The sequence below is a fragment of the Peromyscus californicus genome, unplaced genomic scaffold (genome assembly GCF_007827085.1).
Source record: "Peromyscus californicus insignis strain IS unplaced genomic scaffold, ASM782708v3 Scaffold_8__1_contigs__length_139910024, whole genome shotgun sequence".
Classification (NCBI taxonomy): Eukaryota; Metazoa; Chordata; class Mammalia; order Rodentia; family Cricetidae; genus Peromyscus; species Peromyscus californicus.
The window spans coordinates 135,464,817-135,487,297 of record NW_026294606.1 but is presented as its reverse complement, the minus strand read 5'-3'; the positions used below and the strand labels follow the sequence as shown (position 1 = coordinate 135,487,297).

At 41.5% G+C, this 22,481-nt stretch overlaps 1 protein-coding gene and 1 long non-coding RNA gene across 4 annotated transcripts in view; one reads left to right on the top strand and one right to left on the bottom strand.

Moving 5' to 3' along the window:
- Window positions 1-2,378: 2,378 nt before the first annotated feature.
- Window positions 2,379-22,409, bottom strand: LOC128104208 (uncharacterized). Its single transcript, XR_008215909.1, has 3 exons — window positions 22,296-22,409; window positions 3,291-3,364; window positions 2,379-2,882 (listed from the first exon to the last, which is right to left on the bottom strand). It is a non-coding gene; the product is annotated as an uncharacterized LOC128104208 (long non-coding RNA).
- Window positions 21,445-22,481, top strand: part of Nr3c2 (nuclear receptor subfamily 3 group C member 2) — a 333,780-nt gene continuing 332,743 nt past the window's right edge. For 2 of the 3 annotated variants that reach the window (XM_052729017.1, XM_052729020.1), the window contains exon 1: window positions 21,445-22,448. The gene's annotated coding sequence lies outside the window, so the exon portion shown is untranslated. The remainder of the gene's footprint in view (window positions 22,449-22,481) is intronic. The other variant, XM_052729018.1, reaches the window with a different exon arrangement.

Genomic DNA, 22,481 nt, shown 5'->3' with positions numbered 1-22,481 from the left:
TAAGCCACGAGCCACATGGCAAGGTATAGATTTATAGAAATGGATTAATTTAAGATATAAGAACAGTTAGCAAGAAGCCTGCCACGGCCATACAGTTTGTAAGCAATATAAGTCTCTGTGTTTACTTGGTTGGGTCTGAGCGGCTGTGGGACTGGCAGGTGAGAGAGATTTGTCTTGACTGTGGGCCAGGCAGGAAACTCTAGCTACAAATGGTGCCCAACGTGGGGCAAGAGCTTCCACCTAAAACCTAAAAAAAGATTCTAAAAACAGTTCCTGTTGTCTCTCTCAAGTTAGCGGCAGCCTGCGTGTTTGAGCTACTATGGCCGGTTCCTGGTGTGTGCGCTCAACCTGCAGTATGGCGGAAATGAGGCCTCTACAAGTGACATTAATCTGGGCCTCTGCAAATGGCGCATTAAGCTGTGTGGTGGATTTAGTCTTTGCTAGTACAAAACAAAAAAAGAAGTTTCTGGGCTACACACTGCTTTGATAAAAGCATAGACCCACTATTTCTGAGAGTTGATGGCTCCCAGAGCTGGCGGAAAATGTACCACCGCCATGTTGGGAAGCTGAAGTGGGTGGAGCCAGCAGCCACAGCGCCATTTCAGTCTTAAAATGCTACAGTTTAAAGCAATAGGCTCAAGGTAATATAAAAAATAAGCCATGTAAAGATGGCTACCACACAGAGAATCTGAATTATGTTCTCTTTGATATTAGTAACTAAAAAAAAAAAAAAAAATTTGATTGCAAAAGCTGTTGAGTTATGCCAAAATGTATATTTTAAAGGTACCTTGACTTCAAAATTTGGATGTAAGGATATGTTGCTTTCGAAAGGAGGCTCTGCTTTTGTTTCCACAGAAAGCCAGTGGCTATGGATTTGTTCCAGATTAAGATACATCAGGTTTGACCAGCCAAGATCCCCTGAAAGGTCTCCGATGACTCCAAGGCCCAGATGATTCAACATCCAAAACTGTTTCAAGGCAACTGGCTCAGATGATACACCCTCACAGACTACTCCATAATCCTAAAATTTTCTTTGTGTCCCCATAAGATACAGCGCCCCCCTCCAGCATTAAGTAGTAAGAAAAGCTACACCCAAATTCCCAAATATACCAAGCTGGCTTTGGAGATGTGTAAAAGTTAAAACCTTTTAAAAAAAAAAAGAAAGAAAGAAAGAAAAGGGGAAGTGCTGTGGGATGGTCTGTATGTCAAATGTGTTGCTCTGATTGGTCAATAAATAAAACACTGATTGGCCAGTGGCCAGGCAGGAAATATAGACGGGACTAACAGAGAGGAGAACTGAGAGAACAGGAAGGCGGAGGGAGACACTGCCAGCTTCTGCCATGACAAGCAGCATGAGAAGACGCTGGTAAGCCACGAGCCACATGGCAAGGTATAGATTTATAGAAATGGATTAATTTAAGATATAAGAACAGTTAGCAAGAAGCCTGGCACGGCCATACAGTTTGTAAGCAATATAAGTCTCTGTGTTTACTTGGTTGGGTCTGAGCGGCTGTGGGACTGGCAGGTGACAGAGATTTGTCCTGACTATGGGCCAGGCAGGAAAACTCTAGCTACAAAAAGACTATAATAGAGAGTGATTAAAGTGGACACCCAACATTGGCCTGCACATACACACACACACACACACACACACACACACACACACACACACACACACACACAAAATGAGTGTTTTGTGACTCAATGAATCCTTTACGCTGGAATCCAGCATATGAAAAACAGTTATCAATTTTCCAACCATCCCCTTTAGCTGTGTGACCCTAGAAACAGAGGCTCCAACTATACCTGTCCATTGGCAGTGCTCATGCACTAATTTAATTACTTTATATTTATTTATCTACATATAATCTTTGAAAACACATTCTCAGCCTTAGCTAACGGAGGAGCCACTCTTCCCCACATCCTAGTGTTTGCTGTTCTGTTTATCTTAAATTAGTGTTGATTGATTGATTTTAAAACCAACTGAATAGTGTTTTAAAAGTCAGTTCTATTGAACTGCTATGCTTGTAGAAAGACTCTTAGTTCTTGAACCTACTGTGAATAAATCCCAATTCCATTCTCTTTGGTCCCAAGTAGATCTGCTGGATTTGTTTAATTTGCAATGGAAAGAGGAAAATTGCTAAGGGCATAGTTTCCAAAAATGTGTTCCTTTGTCAGATGTTAATGGATGTTATTTTTAGGGTTCCATAGTCCAATGAGTTTCTGAAATAAAAATTAAAATTAATTAAAACAAATTTTTTTATGGAGAGACTGCTTAGGAAATTTAATATGCTAATAAGCAATTATAAATCCCTGAGAGTGACACTGTGTGTGGTTTCCTACCTAAAGACCATAAAAACCATGATTTCAGAGAACAGTTTACATAACTGGTTCTTTATCGAACACTTTGTGGGAAATCCTGAGCTTGAACAGGATGGAAAAGAATATTAAGTATAAATATTGGGTAAGAAATAAGGAGAGAAACACAAGGTAGCAAAGGTGAGATATGGAATTGAAAGATGACACGTGTCAGATGTCACCATTGTGCTACTGTGACAATGGAGTCCTTGTTAGCAGTTAGCAACCAGAATGTTTACTTTTTTTTTTTTTTTTTTTTTTTGGTTTTTCGAGACAGGGTTTCTCTGTGTAGCTTTGCGCCTTTCCTGGAACTCGCTTTGGAGACCAGGCTGGCCTCGAACTCACAGAGATCCGCCTGGCTCTGCCTCCCGAGTGCTGGGATTAAAGGCGTGCGCCACCACCGCCCGGCTCAGAATGTTTACTTTTGATCATATGTCATAGGATGGCTGGGGGCACTGTTCCAGGGTGTCTTCATTCAGAGATGCAGCTGGAAGGGTTGCCACCATCTGGAACATCACAGGTCACTATGGAGTAGGAAGGGACACTGGATTAAGAAAAGCTTCTACCTAGAGTTAAAATGTACCACTTGTGAGATCCATTCATCAGCGCGAATTGCTTGGTCAAATCTAGAGGGATGTGGGAAACTCTAACGTGACTTAGTTCCAGGAAGACAAGAGAGTATCAATATGAATATTACTCATGACTATGTAGAGGGGTGAGGAAAGCTATCTACCCCAGGTCTTCCTTCGTCTCACTAGCCAGTGACATTGTTGCAAGGTGAGGAGACAGGAACTTAACCTAACTCAGACCATTCTGGTGGTCAATTTCAGTATCAGAAGCTTCCAGAAGTAAAGACTGCTGCACAATCTCCTCGCATCCCATCCCCCTACATTTACCTCCCTTCCATAAGAGCTCATTCCCAGAGTACTTACTAAAGAGCCTTCCATGAGGTAATTTCTCAGAGCCTGTTTTGGGGGACACTCAGTTGTAGCAGACAGCAATTGTCCTAGAGTAATAAAAAAAAAAGCCTTGTGTCATAAATATACATTCCACAGTTGGCTTTTGTCCTTTCCTTTGTGTGATGTTTGAGGTTTGTTTTGACTAATACAGCTCTAATTAGTTTATATCAGCTGAATTGGGAGAAATACCAAGAGTTACTTACCTATTATCCTGATATTCATAACTTGGGTTTGTCTCAAATTTTATGGTTACAAACTTTGCAAGGGTCTTTGCATATGCTACTTGTTCATAAATGCAGGGTTTATATCTGTGTATATGTGCAAGCACATATACATAAAATAAGAATTGTAGTAAGATACAATTTCTTCAATCTCAATTTTATTAAATGATACAGTTCTCTAAATACTTTTAGAGTTGAATGTAGTGACCAATTATGCTTCTTTTTTTGTGAGTCACCTATTACAAATCATTTCTCATTTTTCCTATTGAATTTTCAGTCCTTTGTTTATTTCATTTATAATATATACTCTAGTTACCATTGTCAGATACACACATATGTCTAAGAAATTTGAAGCCAGTTTGTGAGTTGCTGTTGAACACCGATATCCTTTTTATAAATAAACTTTAAATTTTAGTACCATCAAACTTACCCATCTTTTCTTCCTATAGTATCTGCACTTCTGTGTTACTTAGAAAAATTTCTTCCTACTCCAAGCTTTCAAAATATTTGGTACTTTCTTTGAGAATTTTTTTGCATTTGAGTTACTAATTCACCCAGAATCTGTATTTATTTTCATGTGAGACATAGTAGATACTTTTTAACACACCAGCTAATGGCTTCAGGATCTTTTTTGTTTTTTGTTTTTTTGTTGTTTTTTTTCGAGACAGGGTTTCTCTGTGCAGCTTTGCACCTTTTCCTGGAACTCACTTGGTAGTCCAGGCTGGCCTCGAACTCACAGAGATCCGCCTGGCTCTGCCTCCCGAGTGCTGGGATTAAAGGCGTGCGCCACCACCCGGGATCTTTTTTACAGAGTTCACGCCCCAGGGTTAATCTGTTGTGTGTGCCTTTGTTGTTTTGGTTTGGGTTTTGGGTTTGCTTGTTTTGTCTGTCTGTGTCCCACCAGCTCCTCAGATTCCTTAAGAAGGCTTCGCAGTAAGTCTTGATAACCTGAAAAAGCTCCTTTCCCCCTTTTCCTCTGTAAAATCACCTTGGCTTCTCTCAACTTTTTCTTCCCAGTAAATATTGGAATCTTGTTAATTTGGAGTTCATTTATACCTCTGTGGTTTTGAGCATTTTCATTAGTAAAAACTGACATGTCCCTGGAGAGATTCCTTTTAACCCTTTCCTGTCCATGCCTCACTCTTCAGTGTCATGATAACCCAGCGATGTGGGAGTGAACATCTGAGCCTACGCATATGCCTTGCTCTCCATTTTCTCTTCCAGTATAGATTGATTGAATGTGACCCAAATGTGACTTGAAATGAGTGTGGTGCTTTAAGAATGACTGATGCCAACTCATGAAACAAGTAGTAACATTTGCAATAAACAGAATGGCTGAGGAACTCAACTGAGGAAGTGCAGATATTAGATTTAAGAGAGTTATGAGAAACGCCTAAACATTGCATGGCAAAACGAAGAAGAAAAGAATATCCCTCACTACTAGGAATAACGGAAGCTGGCAGACATATTTACTCATGTATTCAATATTCATGTAGGATCCACTGTTTTCCACGCCATGTTCTGGCCTTGGGAAAGAGTAACAAACTAAACAAAGCCTATATGTAACCTTTGTGAATGCAATCAGCTAAGGGACATTTTACATGTCGAGTGAACACTAAGCACCCACTATATAAGAATGTGAAATTACTACTTTGGTCCTCCAGCTACTCCTGAGCAGATTGACCACCATAAAGTCAGCCAGAGAGCAACAGTCAATGTTGTATGGCACAGTATTGTTTGACATATAAATATTGTACTATGCATATGTATATATACATAAACATACTTGTCTAGTTGTATAAATATAAGATCTGTTAAAACATAACTGCAGATTGCGAATCAGAACAGGTTCCCAAGAGGAGCTAAAGAATCTACTGGAATATGAGAAAAGCAAAATTTGTAGGTAGAAATAGTGGAATGGCAGCCAGAGATAATAACTACTTCTATCTAGGCAGTGGGCGGAGACTCTCAGTGTACTCACCTACACGAAGAGCCTCAGCATCCCTGGAAAGAGAATTATGTTAGTAAGGGAAGTTTGCTTGGATAAATCAAATGAAGTCAGGTAATGTTGGAATCTGGCAGCCAGCAGAAGAGTTTGGAAGACTCTGGAGAGCAAGGATAAGGTCCCTTTTTTTTCCTCTCCCCTCTTCCCACCCTGCCTCCTCCTCTCCCCGACAATCTCTCTGAACTGTTTGATTAAAGTCAAGTTGAAAGTCACACTGCCAGCATGGAGAGGAGAGGCATGGGGAAGTATGGAAGGAGGGATTAGAAAAGTGACTTTTCAGCTGGAGTCAGGAAAGTTTGCAACACAAACACCAGAAGCTGGGTCTAAGTTCTATTTCTAGAATCCTAAAGGCTAACGCCTGGGTGGCAGAAGCAGGCAGATTCCGGGAGCCTGGATGCTAGCCAGCCTTGCCTATTTGGCAAATATAGGTCAAATGAGTGACACTACTTAAAACAAGGTGGACAGCATCTAAGGAATGACACGTGATGTTGACCTCAAGCATATGTGCACATGGGTACACCCACCAACCTGTGTATACATACACAATAGTAAACTAATAAGCACTCGTGACCTCCATATGCACTGAGCCCTCCTGCTCCTTAGCCCAAATCTCCAACTTCAAACCTGAGTAGATCCCTGGGGAGCATGCACAAAATCAATGCGATGAATAAAGAGATAGAGTTTGGGTGTATGGAGTCAACAGGAAAGACAGGCAACACTCTGCATGCAGATGCCGCAGAGACGGGAAAGTCCTGACCCTTCTACTTTCTCTCAGATGCCAGCCGCATACATTCATCGATGATTTTCTTAGTTACCTCCTTACCTCAGATGACCTTTAGCTTGCCCTCTTTGTAATACCTATCACATGGAAAGGGCTTTGGGATCTACCCACACGTTTGTTTTCTTTCCTCCCCAGAAGGCTTGGAAATGTGGGAAAGGATCACAGTCTCCTCACTCTAGGAGCTGCTTAGCCCTTCCTCTCACCCTCCTCTGCTCCTCACATCTCCTTTTCTTGACTGCTTGCAAGTTTCACATTTTTCCATGTTTCCTTTTTTATGTAGATAAAATTCAATTTTCCCTCACTACTTGCCCCTAGCCATCATAGCCAAACAAATTAAAATTGCTTTTAAACAAAGAAGATACAGTTTCTTAAAGGCAGATCTTTGTAAGTAAATAAACAGAAGGAGAAGAAGGGGAGGAGGATCCATTCTCTTACCCAGAAAACACAAAACAGAACAAACCAAGGGAGAAAAATCAACCCATTTCAACAGTACGGGTAGAGAAGGGCCACAACAAGTCAGAAAAGAAAAGGATCAATCAAGAAGGGTTTTAATGGAGAAGACAGATCTCAGACCAGATCCTGGAGAAAGACTGTGATAGGTGTTACAAAGAGGGCAAGCTAAAGGTCATCTGAGGTAAGGAGGTAACTAAGAAAATCATCGATGAATGAATGCGGCTGGCATCTGAGAGAGGCTAATTCTGAGACTTCAGAGGCGAGGCTATCAGACTCCAGGATTCCAACCTCATCCAACAAAACCCAAAGAAGCTTTGATAATGACGCTTCAGGAGGCTGAACTGCTTTGGGAGAGTGGTCTCAGAAGCAAGGTCAAGGGTTCACGTGCCACCAGGATTTTCTCTGCTTCTAGTCTCTGCTTCCTTGTGCAGTTTGCCTCCGTGTCTCCTGAAAGTCTGCCTTCTCTACCTGAGGTGATTCTGCAGTTTCCTAGCTCATCATCCATCATGCAAAAACATTTTGATTCAGCTCCAAAATTAAACAAACCCAAGAAAAATATTTTGGGTTTTTGTTTGTTTGTTTGTTTGTTGGGGTGTTTTGTTTGTTTGTTTTTCTGTTGTTTTTTGTTTTTTGTGTTTTTTTGGTTTTGGTTTTGTTGTTGTTGTTTTGGGGTTTTTTTGTTTTTTGTTTTGTTTTGTTTTTGCTTGCTTGTTTGTTTGTTTGTTTTGTTTTGGCTTGGCATCAAGGGTCTATGCCCAGAATCATCACTATGGTTAGGAAGATAAGGCCATGCAAAAAGATGACAGTGGACCACATCAAAATTCATGGCCAGATTTGGTACAAGGATACAACAAGGACTTAAGGAGGAAGAATATGAACTTCACCCTGGACTGAGATGTGTGATACATCAACAAGTCTCATTTGAGGAAAATTATAGATGAAATTCTAAACAGTCTTAGTAAATGAGAAACACAGAGCTAAATACAGAGGAAATAGCCAAAGAGATCAGAGCAATAGCCATGACTAGCTTTAGCTTACCACCAGCAGTAACTACCCCAGAGAGAGAGTTTCTTCCTGCCTGACTTGTGTTTTTATTGCCTTTTTGTTCTGCCTTCTCATAGGCTCTAAGCCCAGTCACATGACTTCCTCATCACTGCCTGTCTATACAGACCTCCAGGTCTCTATGGTTGGTACTGGGATTAAAGGCTCGTGTCACCACACTTGGCTGTGTCCTTGACCACAGAAAGACTCTGCTTGCCATGTGTTCGGATTAAGGGCATGTGCTACCCCCTCTGGACTTCTGCTTAATGGCTCGCTATGTGACCTCTGATCTCCAGGCAACTTTATTTATTAACATACAAATAAAATATCACATTTCATCACAAATAAAATATTACCACAGAAAATTACTTTTATGTTTCAGTTAGCAATGTGGGGGTAATGGATTATTCTATGCTTCTGTTTTATTTCCCCATTTTTTAATTTCTTCTGATTTAAGCCATTAGCTATTAGTTTATGTGTCCTTTGAAGCCACCTTAAATTCTTTTTAAGAAAATGGAAGTAATTGAAACCAACTACTTAGCAGCTGCCATTAACCAATTACTAAGACAGAGTTCCAATTTTCAAGATGCTTTGAGCTTAGAACTAAAAGATAACATGTGGACAAGTAGCTATTAAGACAGAAAGAAAATGATAAATGCCATTTAAAAGGTACAGATAAAATCCTGTGAGTTTATCGTTTTGTTTACTGTAGGAAACACTATTTTGGGGTTGATATCTGAAAGTAGAGTAGAATACATCAAATTAAGATTTGAAGATATGAAATATAGAGCTTTTTAAATAAGAAAGAATGATTTGAGGCAATAGAATGGAACTGTGCCCTGGAGACAGTGGGTGGGTATCTGACAGTTTGGACCTAGGATGGAAGGGGTTTAAGAACGAGAGAAACGGACCTCTTTGATTATGCTTGGGTGGTGAGGAAGCCGTAGAAGATGTCAATGAGACCTGTCTAGAGCGTTTCTGGGAAGACTGTGCGACAGGGCAGTGGAGAGCAGCTATGATGGGAGGACAGGAGAGGCTGCACCCTGAGAGGATGGAGAGATGTGAAGTTAGCCATGTCCCCTAGCAGGCTGACCTTACACAGAGGAAGCAATGACAAGTAGCTGTCTCTGTTTCTATAGCCCCCAAATTCCAGACCAAGCAGTAGAAATTTGGGGAGAAAAGCTTTTTTGTCTCCTTCTACAATGATCGTTGCTATTACAAACTGTAACTGAAAGACCTAGGAACTCCAAGGAGCTACATGGACATTGTTTACATCCATGACCCACACATAGTGGAAATCCACAGGGTTTTTTTTTTCTCCCACAGTCCTTATTGGTGGGAGCTGGTTCCATAAGCCATTTCCTTTGAATCGAGCAAAGCGTCTATGTGATCCTTGTTCCAAGCTTTACCAGCCTACATGGGAACTCATTCTATTGCTTGATGGTCACGAATTAGCTGCTCACACATGGTGCTGGTGTTTTTGAAAGACTTTCCTGAAGGTTTGGGAAATGGAAGGGGTTTATATAACGGAAAATAGTTTACATGAGATTTTAGACCTGTTTTATAAGTCTTCAACAATCAATGACTAAAGACTTTCAGAGGCCTTTGGCATAGTAACAAGCCTTGCCTCAACCCTACCCACATTTTCTTCCATAGAAAATACTCCTCAAAGTCTCCCAGGTCTTCATAGTCCATTACAAAGACAAGTGTCTGTCAATCAAAGGTAACTTTGGCCCGTCCCAGAGGTAGGGCTATCTGGCAGTATCTAGTGACATTCAATCGTCACAACTTTGAGGTGTTTTCTACAGGCATCTAGGGAGTTGAAGCCATGAATAAATACTGTTGCCGCTTGTTTAACTGGATTATTGGCTTCTGGATTTAGCACCACCGTGGAAGCACCGCTGCATGTGTCTATAGGAGTGTTTCCAGAAAGGTTTTATTGAGGATGGAGAAGACCGATCCTGAATGTAAGTGGCATCATCCTATGGGCTAGGTTCTTCTACTGAATAAAAAAGGCGGCCAGTTGAGCACCGTCTATTCCTGTCTGTTTCCTTACTGAGGGTACAGTGTGATCAGCAGCTTTCCATGTCAGCTAGTGTGACTTCCCTGCCATTATGGGTTATAAATCCTCAAGCCTCACACTGCTTCTGCCAGGGATTCTGTCAGAACAATGAGAAAAGGAGCTAACAGTGCTGCTAGACCCTGGTAATCTTACCCATCTGCAGAGAAGGGAATCAAACACACAGAGCTAAAGTTGAGAAGCAATGTTGTTGAATAAATCATCCTCTCAAGCCTTCATCCTCCCCAGGTCTGTGTGTTTTCAATCACTGAGACATTCACTCCATTAATCAAAGGGGATTCCTGCTCCAACAAACATAGAAGCTGAGGCCCCTAAATTCCCTTTCCCAGGATCCGCCCTTCTGAGGAAACGTTATGGTTTGAAATGCCACATCTCCTCAACACATATAAAGTTCACACCCATACTCAATTCTACTTACTCTGCCAGGAAGAGAAAGAAAGAAAGAATGTAAATAGTGTGGGTGCATCTGTCCCGCGTCCCACTAAAGCATATGCCCCAAAAGTGTGAGAAGGGAGATTCGAATCTGATGTTCCTTCCCTTGGTCTCAGTTCCTGAATTGTTCTCATGGTATGAGCATCTTACCATCCAAGTGTGATTCAAGTGTTTCAAGATACGTTTTTCTTTTTCTTTTTTTTTTTTTTTTAACAACATGGCCCTGAAATGCAAGCCAACTACTTCATCAGGTATTTAGCTGAGAAAACAGCAATCTGTTCCAATGCCCGAGAAAAAACTGGCTGAGCTGTATGGTAGAACAGCCTCAAACGTGATGCATAAAGATGGCCATGCATAATGTACTTCAAAGACAAACATGGGAACTTCTCTCTAAGGTATTTCTGACCTTGTATGATGTTTCATGTTGCCAAAGATGAAACTCTATGTAAAAATGTAACTTCATGCTTGGAGAGAGGAAGGGTTGGGGGAGGCTGACAGAGGTTTGGGGATTGTCCTGAGGGTAGTACAGCTGGAGATGATGAGAAGAAAGAAAATTAAGCAATCGTGGGTGGAAATAAGAAGGACAGAGGACAGAGTGAGCATGATGCTACCCTACCACTGCTCAGAAATACCTGCTTGATAATTGAAGGGAAAAGCCTACTATGTGTCTAAAACAAGAAGCTAAGCCACAGGGAGTTTACTCAGTTGCCCTGATTAATGTAGGATCAGGAAATATATACCCTCGATGAATACCTGTTGACTTGTTAATGTTCTTTGTGTGACTAGTGTAAATTTTTTCAGCCACTCGCATTTTATATTAATATGTAATACTCTAGCTTGTTTTTTTCCACTTAAAAAGCTGCCAAATGGATGTCATAAATTCTTAACAATTTGTTTAAATATTAACTAGTAAGTGGCAACCCTTACAGGTATGCCTTTGAAATCTTGTTTGCCCCATGTATACAAGTGACCATATGTGTGTGATATTTAGGTATTTTTAAACTTGCTGGTGCACAGTTTGCTAGCGGCCCACCCTCAGTATTTTGAAATGGAAACTACTCTGATTGCTAAATTGAGATGGGGAAAGGAAAATTAACTCATAAATATTTTATGGGTCAAAAAATTTTATGTGAGGTTTTGAAAGATAAATGCTGTTGTAATCATTTCAGAAATTCCCATTTTAATTAAATACAATATTTTCAAGATTATGCTATGGTGCATAGCATAAGCTTTCTAACTTGGGAACTTTCTGAATAATGCACTAAATAAAGGGAAAATTGTTCTCTACTCAGTACTATTTTCAACATAAAAAGTTTTATAATGATTTTTTTTTTTCATTTGGGCACATATTATGGAAATGAGTGCTTTGTGTGGACTAAATTGCTACCATTTTGTCAAGATTTAATACAGTGCTTTTACAAAGTCAAATTTTTTAAAACGAGGTTTGGGATGTGGACTCACCAATATTATATACCAGATTAAGCATATTGAAACCTTGGAAGGGAAGGAAATTAAGGAACATTACCTAACAGGTTTTAATTTACGTATCCAACAAGATCATTAAAAAAAGACATTCTATTTTGATTCCAGAGATAGAACATTTTGAAATCAAAGCTTATAAATTTTGGGGACAGAATCTTAATCTGGTTCTGGATGATTCTATGATCCATATTCTTTCTCTACAATACACTGGGACTCCACAATTAGTACAGTGATGCTTGTGACATAATTACATTGAAACTGTACTACATACGATCCACTATAATCTTATATCTTGTCGAATTATTCCTCTTCTATGCACCTACATTAGGGCAATAAAATAACATATTTGCCCTAAATCTCTTGGGGGTGACAAAATAGTTGTTTCTTGCTTCTGTTACAGTCCTATGTGATTGGCCTTAGTAGCTTTCCACCAGAAGATGACTCAGAAATACAGCTTCATTCCATACATTGATGCTTCCAAACTAGCACATATGTTAGGAGAAGAAATAGTTTGGACAATCACCCAGGAAGATTCACGGCCAGGCCTGAAGTAGAATACATTCGCCTCTGTTAATACAGCAGAATGTGTACCTAGATCACACCTAAATGCAAGAGAAATTGGGATATGCAACCATACTCAGTGCCCCAAAAAGAAGAAAGTGAAACAAAATTTGGTTTTATATCATATAAAAGAATTTACTTCTAATAGATTAAGAATTCCATAACAACCTAAATGTGTTGTCAAGTTTATGCCAGTACACACCAGGTCACAGGGTGGGCGGTTAGGGTGGGATGGCATTATACTACGAAAATAATACGTGTTGCAGTGGCTGACTTGGCACATGGAAAACAGGTATGCCTAGATGTTAGTGGAAGGAAGCCAATCAGAACTGCACAAAGAGGACCAATGATGAATGTATAAAGAAAAAGAAAGAATGTGAGTAGAGAAGAGCAGATGGCTTAGAAGTAAACACATGAAGATACTGTAGCTGACACGAATTATTTGTCATAATCCAGCTGTCACAAAAATTGCCAATCTCCACAACAACCCTATGAAGTAAGGTATATTACTTCATTTTACAGGTGATGAAACTAAGGCACAAGGCTTAATAATCTACCCATAGTTATACAGTGGTTGCAGGTGACATCTAAACCCAGGCTATATCAATACCCAAAGCTTTTAACCTTCACCTCTGCTATGGCTTGAATATGAAATCAGCCACACACACCCTCAGGTCTATGGATTTGGGGCTCAGGGCTCAAGGGCAAGATTGAACTATTGGTAAATTATTAGATTCTGATGGTGTTGATCTAGTCAAGCGATTAATCCATTGGTGAATCCATAATGTGATGGCATCACTGGCAGGTGATAAGAAGCAGGAAATGGGACTTAACGGAAAGTAGGTCTCCCTGAGATGGAAGTGAGAAAGAAAGAAGGCATGCCCCTGAGACTGTCTCTTGCCCTGGCCCCTTCCTGTATTCTGGCTTTTTTCTTCTTGTCATTCATGAGACAAGTAGCTGCGATGGTTCTCTGCTTTAGAACTGGAATTCTTCTTGTATATAACCCCTAGTTTGTGACTCAGGGTAGTAACTTTTTAAAAGTAAGTGCGAAAGACATATGTCAAAGTTCCGATATCCTTTGCCAAATAAAGGGGGAGGGGCTTTCACCCTTCCAATCTTTTCCTCTGAAAATAATTACTTAAAATGATACAGTAAGCTGATAGCTTGCTCTGTCACTCTGCTTGCAGAGCCTTGACTATCCAGACCAGTAAAAATCCTATTTCTGATTTCCTTTAGAATAAGAAGTTCATAACTGCTTTTCCAGTCCATCTCAACATTCAGCAATCTATGTAAATTGTGTGTGTCTGTGAGTGTGTGTGTGTGTGTGTGTGTATGTGTGTGTGTGTGTGTGTGTGTGTGTGTGTGTGTGTGTGTGTGTGTGTGTGTGTTGGCATCTGAAATGTATGGGAAATCTGGAATTCTTCATCAAAATTCTGTGAAGACTGGTGAGTCCTGGGCAGATGTGAACCCTAAATGGTGGAATACTTGTCTGGTGGCAAATGAGCCTGGATTACATGTATTCTCTAGAAGAGGTTTTGCAGATTGGAAGAAAGAACCTGGTACTTTTTTCTTGGAAATCTTAATTTCTTTGGCCTTTGTGCTTTGCACATCTCTTAAGAACATTCTGATTGGCCCCTGAAGCAGGGGCATCTGTCTGGCAGCACTGACCAGCTGGGCACCAGTGCCAGCCCACCAGGACATGTACTGGCTGGAAGTCAGGCATCCTGGAATCTTCCTCTTGACCCACTGAGCATCACCCTACCTGGATCTAACCCTGTGCTGTGACATTGTGACAGATTCATGGAGGGACTTGTGGCTTCCTACACATTCTCACCTTTGTTAACATGCACATGAAGGTCAACACACTAGCTCTTTCCCCACGATGGGTGTATATGGATAAAGGCTTTCATTCTTGGCTTTCTATAGAAGAGTATTATTTGTATTTCAAACTTATTTATCTCACAGCTGAAATTCTTATTATTTTTAATTTTTTTAAATGTATTTTCTTACTTAAAAATCAGTCACTAATTGAATCTAACTTGCTCTGTAAGCTTACTGTGTGGCCCAGTGAAAGACTAGGCACCCTTCTCTCTCCAACAGCAACTTCTATGAAGTAGGAATGTATCGCTCCTATGAACAGCTTCCTGTTTCTGTAGCAATCTATAGCAAATATGATATTATCCTGTGGACATGAAGGCAGTGACTGCATTGGAGGTGATGAGATGTTTTTGTGTGCTTGAAATATGTTATGGAATATTGATAAATGTATAAAATGAATTATGCTTGATAGTGTTTGTAATTAAACACTTTAATATTGTTTGAAGATTTTGTTTGATTTATGTGTGTGCACATGTTTGCACAAGTGTATACATACACATGTGCAGGTGTCCCTGGAGGCCAGAAGAGGGCGTTGGATCCCTGGAAGCGAGAGTTACAGACATTTGTGAGCCACCTGCTGTGGGTGCAAACATCTGACCACCAGTTTTCATGTCAGGGAAGTAAAGAACCATCTCTTTAACCCATTAATGATATTTATAATGGAATTACATTGTTGTGGTTCATATTTCTGAGCTGTCACTATCTACCATGAGAGGCAATCTCATTTTTCCACATGACCTCCCTGTCAAAAGCTGCTCAGAATGCTTCATTTCTAGTCTGTGGAGCACATAGCACTGTAATGTCTTCAGCCCAAGTAACACAACAACTCTCCTCACAGCGCAGTACACAGTCCTTTCTTTTTATCTTAGCTCTCCAGACCAATGAATGTTTAAATAACACTTGAAATGTAACTCCATTTTATTTCAGCTGAAGTTCGATTATTCACAAGGTCTATTTCTAAATACCTAGAAATCTCATCTATCTTGAATGAAATTCATTGTTCAACTTGTTTTGTTTTAAGATTTATCATTTTATTTTATGTATGAGTGGGTTGCTTATATGTGTCTATGTACACCATGTGAGCACAGTGGCCTCAGAGGCCAGAAGAGGGCATTGGAGCCCCTTGAACTGGAGTTTGGATAGTTGTAAACACCGTGTGGCTGCTGGGAACTGAATCCTAGTCCTCTGCACAAGCTGCAAATGCTGCCAATCACTGAACCATCCCTCCAGTGTCTCACTGGTCAGATTCTTAAAAGAAAAAAGTCCTATCACGTCAACACCATTCTTAATGAGGGATACAATTATTACAGAAGTAAATAGGAAGTTCATCACCTTCCAAAACATAGGAAAACATCTTATACAATAAATGATTAAAACCTAGTGGTGTTCTGTGGTATAAGACGGAACAAATTCTGCATCTGGAGAGTGATGTTGACTTCATTGCAGTGTGAATTACTCGATGCCACTAAATCTTCATGTTGACAAAAGATAAAAATGATGAATTTTATGTTCTGTATTCTACCACAGTATAATGCCTTACTAAACTAAGAAGAAAGAAAAAATAGTAATGGCTACAAAGGTTTCATCAAATTTTAATCAAATCTAATGAAAACTGAAAAAGAAATATCAGTTAAATTCTACCTCAAGGAATGGGCCCATCTTCGTGAAACACTCAGAACAAGAACAATTTTTGAACTGTATAATAAGTAAATTTAAAAATACATTTAAGTTAAAAGAAAAACATGCCTCCTGGGGCTGGAGAGATGGCTCAGCGGTTCTGAGCGCTTGACACTTTTGCAGAGGACCCAGGTTTGTTTCACAGCACCCACATGTGGTTCCTAAGTGTAACTCCAGTTCCGGGGGACATGACGCCCTCTTCTGGCCTCTGCAGGTACCAGACATACAAGGTGCATATACATATATACATGTAAACACTCTACACATAAAATAAAAATAAATCCTTTTTTAAAATGCCTACTTAATTTGAAAAGATAGTAAGGATAAGTTACAATCAGCACTAGGTACTTCAAAATAGATCGTGGTTTAAATATTAATATTAATATGGCAGGTGATACGGTTTTATAAATATTCAAGTTTAAAACAAAGCATATATAAAACCATATAACTCTCTGAAAAACCCTTATCGTCTAAACAGTTGCACCTGTAAAATGGTTTGTGTTAGATTTAAACTGTTTTTTTTTTTTTTTTTTACAAAAATTGCATGATTGTTTTTAAAAAAAATCCTGTCATATAATTTAAAATACTCCCTATTAGAAGGGGTAATGGAACTCCAACAGGATTAGAGAACACAATTGTCATGCAACAGAAACATTATTTGATGTAAGAATGCACAGATTACCCACACTGTCAGCTAGACGAAGAGGAAAATGTTTGGCTGCCTTCAAGACCGGGATTAGGCTCTTGAAGAGAGCAGATGACCTATGAATAATTTGACCCTGGCACTTAAGGAGAAAATATCATTACCTCTATTTCCCTTGGAGAAAAAAAAAACCACTCAGTTTGAGGAGCCTACCCTAGATATACTGGATTATTTGGTTCATTTGCTTTGTGATACATTCTCCAAAGGACAGGTCTCAGTTACCACATATACCCAGTTCCACAGATGACCACGGTTATCTTTAGGGACAACGATAGCATCTGTCATGAAGCTTCTTACATTTTCTATCTGATGTTTCCATTGTCATATATCTGACATATGATAACCTCTCTTTCTAAACTCCATTAAGGGAAATATTATATTTACTTTTTCTGCTCACATAACTATGCTCTGCCCATTTGCAAATGTGTGACAAGACACTATGTAACCCCCATTGTGATGTTTCTCTTCCTGATATGGACACCTTTGGGGAATAGTTATCTTTATTAGGTGCACAGAGTTGTCAGAAAATTTAAAACAAAAAAGTCCATTAGGCCTCATTTTATGCAATTACTTCATGCCTGTCTCTGATGTGTTTGTAGCATTTTTTTATCACAAGAAATTATTTCTCTTTAATGGCTAAACATTTAAATATTGAGGCATTCTTTTTGCAATCATCTTTGATAGAATAAAAAATATTGTTGATCAAATGTTGTCTTCGTTGTTACTGACAGCTGTTAAAATGTTGCTAAAAATACAGCACCAGCTACTGAAAAGGGAGCCACTTCTGTGAAGTCCTGGCGAGAAACTCTAAACGGGTTTTCATTAGCTCAACAGAGGTAGGGGTTTCACACTCTTGACCCAGTGGGTTTCAGTGTATGTGCATGTGTGTGTGCACACACGTGCATGTGCATATGTGTGTATCGTATGTATTGTGTGTGTGGTGTGTATGTAGGTGCATGTGTGTGTTTGTATGTGCATATATGTGTGCATGTTCATATGTGTATGTATGTGTGTGTATTGTGGTGTGTAAGTGTATATGTATGTAATATGTGTGGTATGTGTATTTTGTGAGTGTGTATGTATGTGTATATAGTGTGTATTTGTGTGTGTATGTGTGTGCATGTGTACATTTGTATGCTCTTGTGTGTGGTGTGTAGTGTGTATTTGTGTGTGTATGTGTATATGTTTGTGTGTGTATGTGTATGTATGTATGTGTGTGCATGTGCATGTGTGTATGCTCCTGTGTGTGGTGTGTAGTGTGTTGGTGTATGTGTGTGTGGTGCGTGCAATGTGTATTTGTGTGTATGTGTGTATGTTCATGTGTGTGAGAGTGTGTATGTGTATTTGTGTGTGTCTGTGTGCTGCTACCGAGCATTATACCAGAAAAACAGTCTGGCTTTCTAATGAGCACACAACCATGCAGTTATTTATGTAAGATTAGCACAGTTATTTAAAGGTGATGAATTTCTTCTACTGCACAAGAAAACATGAGAAAAGAGAAGAAATTGAAAATGTCCCGATTTTATTAAAATATACTGCTCTAAGTTCCTTCCCCTTCCAACTACTGTACATTATTTCTAAGTTTAGAACCTCAGTGCAGGCCAAATGAAATCTGATTTGCTTCTAATAATATGGCTACTAATCGTGATGTGTGTGCTGTTTGCTGCTCTTCCATCTCAAAATCTGGCCATAGAAATGTAGTAAGTTTGTGAATTTTCTCTTTTAAACTGCCTGAAAATAGGATGAAGGTAGAAAGATAAATCAGTCAGTAAACAAATCCCTAATTAATTATTCAAATTAGTGAATAATGAAAACTGAAGCAAATATTCCAAATTGTGTAGAAAATTGGGTTTGGGCAATTTTGGGTATCAGTGAAATCCTTAATATGTTCTCTATTTATCTTCCAGTCCACAATTTCTTCTTTGTGTGCAGTGTTTATAAACTGTAACTGTGTGTTTTGCAATAAACAAAGAAGTTTGATCTCACATTATTGTCCTGTTCACCTCCTTTCTCTGACTCTACACAGAGGAGAAAAGCTGAAATAAATAAATAACTAAACAAATAAATAAATAAAAAACCAACCAACCCTAGCGTGGATAGGCTTGTTAATGAAGTTAATTGTAACTAAATGCTTTAGCCTGTATCTTAAAAAAACAAAAAGAAGCAGGCGGATCTCTGTGAGTTCGAGGCCAGCCTGGTCCACATAGTGTTCCAGGACAGCCAGGGCTACACAGAGAAACCCTGCCTACAAAAACAAACAAAAATCTTATGCAATAAAAATAAACTATATGGCCTTCACTTTCTTGCTAGCAAACAAAGACATAAGAAAGGTATGTTCAACCTGAGGTCAGAGAAATCTTCCAGCTTATGAAGAGGAAGTGAGGCTGGAAGCAGGGAGCTAAGGGCGGCTCTGTTCAAGACGAAACAGAGCTGGTTCTTCCAACACAAACTTAGATATTAGGCTTTGTTTCTGAAATTACATAATAGAGGATGTGATGTCACACATGTAAATTGCAAACGCTGAGTCGTGCACTTTACTGTGGCAAACCTCAGGGAGTTTGACACTAATGGGATGGGGGAGGGAGGTGTCCTCAGGCTCAGCCTGTGAATGTGCTCTGATTGTCAAAAGGGAGAGAGACCTAGGCTGCTTGCAGCTTTAAGACATTTGGTAGCTATATAGGAGATGGAGTAATACTTCTCTGTGATTGTCCATTTCTTAATTTTTAATCTCTTTTTCAAAAGAGATTAAAACCTCCATCCTTTTGCAAATAACAAATATGCTTATTTCAAAGGTTGGAAAGAGCAGCTTTGGTTAAGAGATAGCCTCTCTAAAGCAATGGCATTGCCACACACATCTGGAGCCTAACAGGGCTCTTCACGATGGGCATGGAAAGGAGAGTGCACCCTAACACCCTAAAGCCCTGCGATCTCTTTTCTCATAGTGTCCCTTAGGGACAGTACTGATGAACTGATCCTATCAAAGGCAGTGCCACCTTCCTAGTGTCCCTCACATGGGGGCACAGCCCTGAATTCCAGCGCTGTGTCATCTCAGAGTGCCAGCAAAGGGAGATTATGCAAGAGAAACTTGATACTCAGATAAAAATTTAAAAATAGAAAAACCTAAAACTTCGCCTATGGATAATTCTAAGATCCTCTAAATCTTCCTCAATAATAAAAGAAACTGGCATATCTGGGCATGCAGAGACCCCAGACGCCCTCTGTGTTGGTATGAAAATGTTTCAAAAGAGTATACCAAAAAAATCTTAGATTTTAATATCAAACAACCTTAAAGACAGAGCAGATAAAAATTTGCAAAGTGGCTAAATAAAAACATAGGAATATTCCAGGCAGTGGTGGCACACACCTTTAGTCTCAGCACTCTGGAGGCAGAGGCAAGCAGATCTCTGTGTTGGAGGCCAGCCTGGTCTACAAAGTGAGTTCCAGGACAGTCGAAGCCACACAGAGAAACTGTGTCTCAGAAAACAAAAGAAAAGAAAATAAACCATAGGAAGAAATCTCCTAAATTTCTAAAATGTTGCAGCTATCATAAGCCCATTTTATACCATACTTTGATCACATTGTCTGTATTTGAAAGTATTGACTGAAGTAGCTGTGGGAGCACATAGGAGAAGGATTACTTTGTACATGGGAAAGGAATCATCCAAGCCTAACCCACCAATCTTGTGAACGAAATTTACATTATCTTAGTTCCCTTAAATGGTGGCTCCTCTTCTAGTGTTTTACTATGCAAAATCTCAAACATACAAGGAAGTTGGAGAAAACTCTTGTATACTAGCAATTTGATTCTTCCGTTATTATACTACACTCACGTACGCTTTATCACGTCTCTATTCATCTTTCTGTTCATCTGTCAGTATCAGTCCTTCTTATTTTTAAGGCATTTCCAGTTTGTGAACATCAGTATTCTTCTAAATTGTCCTTTTTAAAATTTGCTGAATATAAGGTTAAATTTTATTATAAATTATTTAAACACTTTCTTGATCTCACCTAAGACTTGCCTCTACAAAACTTAACCTAGAAGCCACTTTTACAAAACAGGAAAAGTCTGTTTTGCAGCAGGCCAAAAGGCCACCTTGAGCCACAGAACTGAGGAGTGCCAACACTGTGGGTGGTGGAGCAAGTAAGCTTGATACTGACCTATAGGAGTGCTGCTGAAGAAAGGCAGGGATTAATTTAACAGGACAGTACCGCTTTTAAATGGGGATCAGCAACTTTCACTCCTATTTAGGAGGAAATTGGGAAAGAGGGAGGGGCTACAGAGGGTTTAGAAAACCGTGGAAGGAATGTCAAACTAGAAAAGGGGGATGTACGATCAAGTCCTGGGTTTATTTAACTCAGTCCTAAAAATCAAGCTAGCAGGTGAGCCTCTACCGCTAGTGACCCAGGTCTCTCCGCCCCGCAGACTTCCACCTAGGGGCGTGTAACCGTGCAGTGGAGGAGTCTCGAGCATAGGGTATCCCGCACACCCGCAAATGCCCGTGAAAACGAGCGCGCGCACACACACTGGGCTGGAGTGACCAGAGTGTCTTGGGGTGAGAGGCTGGGACTTGGGAAGGGTGGAGAGTGAGAAGGCTGTGGTCAGCTCCACGGCGCGCGGGGGACAGGCGAATCCTAGGATCGTAGCTCGGGGCTCAGTCCTCCTCCCCGCGCCGCGTGCCCGCGCGCCGCGCCGCCCGGCCAGGGAGCCCGCCTTTCACTTTCGCAGCTGCGTAGGTGTCTGCCCGGGCGGGCGCGAGGGCGCGGGGGCGCGCGGGGCGGCGCGGGGGGCGCGCGGCGGGGGAGGGCTGTCGCGGCCGGTCCCTTCCAAGGCCCTCAGCGCCCGGCGGCTGCTGTCAGAGCCCGGGGTCGGTGGCGGTCGCTCCCCACACGCCCTGGTGCGCAGACACCCCGGCGCTCCAGGGCGCTCCCCCCACGGTGGGGGTGGGGCAGCGACCCAAGAGCTGTCTCACCGGGTGGGCAGCCGAGGCGCAGGAAAGAAACTTTTCCCTGCTGGCCCGCCCTTGGTCCTCCAGCCCTCTGCTCCCTTTCCGGTGGCACCTGCACCTGAGGCCAGGAGCCAGGTCAGGGCCGACTTTGGGGACCCGCGAGGAAGGGAATACAGGGTGCGTGCACTGGGGTTCCGTTTTCCCCTGGCCTCCTTGCTGTCAGTGGCTGGGGTTCCAACGACCGCCACCAGCACCCTGTCTCCCACCAGCGGGTGGCTGGACGCTGGACTGACACATACTGCTAGTGAGGGTGTGACCCGGGGAGGGGGCCCCAGCGCCGCGACTGCCCCCACAAACACACACCCAAACACACACACACACACACACACACACACACACACACACACACACACACACACGTACATACACACCACGCTCTGTCGCCAGTGCTGTCACCGGCCACCCCAGCCCAGGGAGGGGGCGCGGAGAGCCGCGCTTCCCCGCTGCGGGCGCGGAATCCTACCGCGGGACTGGCGGGTTCCGGGAACCTCCGCAGTCACCGCGGGGCGAACCAGCAGCCCGGGAGACCCGCCGGCCCCAGGCCCAGCTGCCACTGCTGGGGGCCGGCGGGTGCTCGCAGCCCCTCGGCGCGATTTGGTGCCGCCAGCTAGCTGCCTCCAGCAGGATAACTGCACTGCCGCTCTATTGCTCTACCCACCGTCAGTAGGGCGACTGCTGGGGTTGCTACCCTCTCCATCCTCATCGCTGATCAGCCGGTATTGGACTTGCTGGTGGCTGCAGCAGCGGCGGAGGCGGCGGGAGTCTCGCTGCCCTCCCTCCTCCCCAGCTTCCCTACCATGTCCTAGAAAAGGTGAGTGCAACGACTGTCACTTTGCGCCGACAG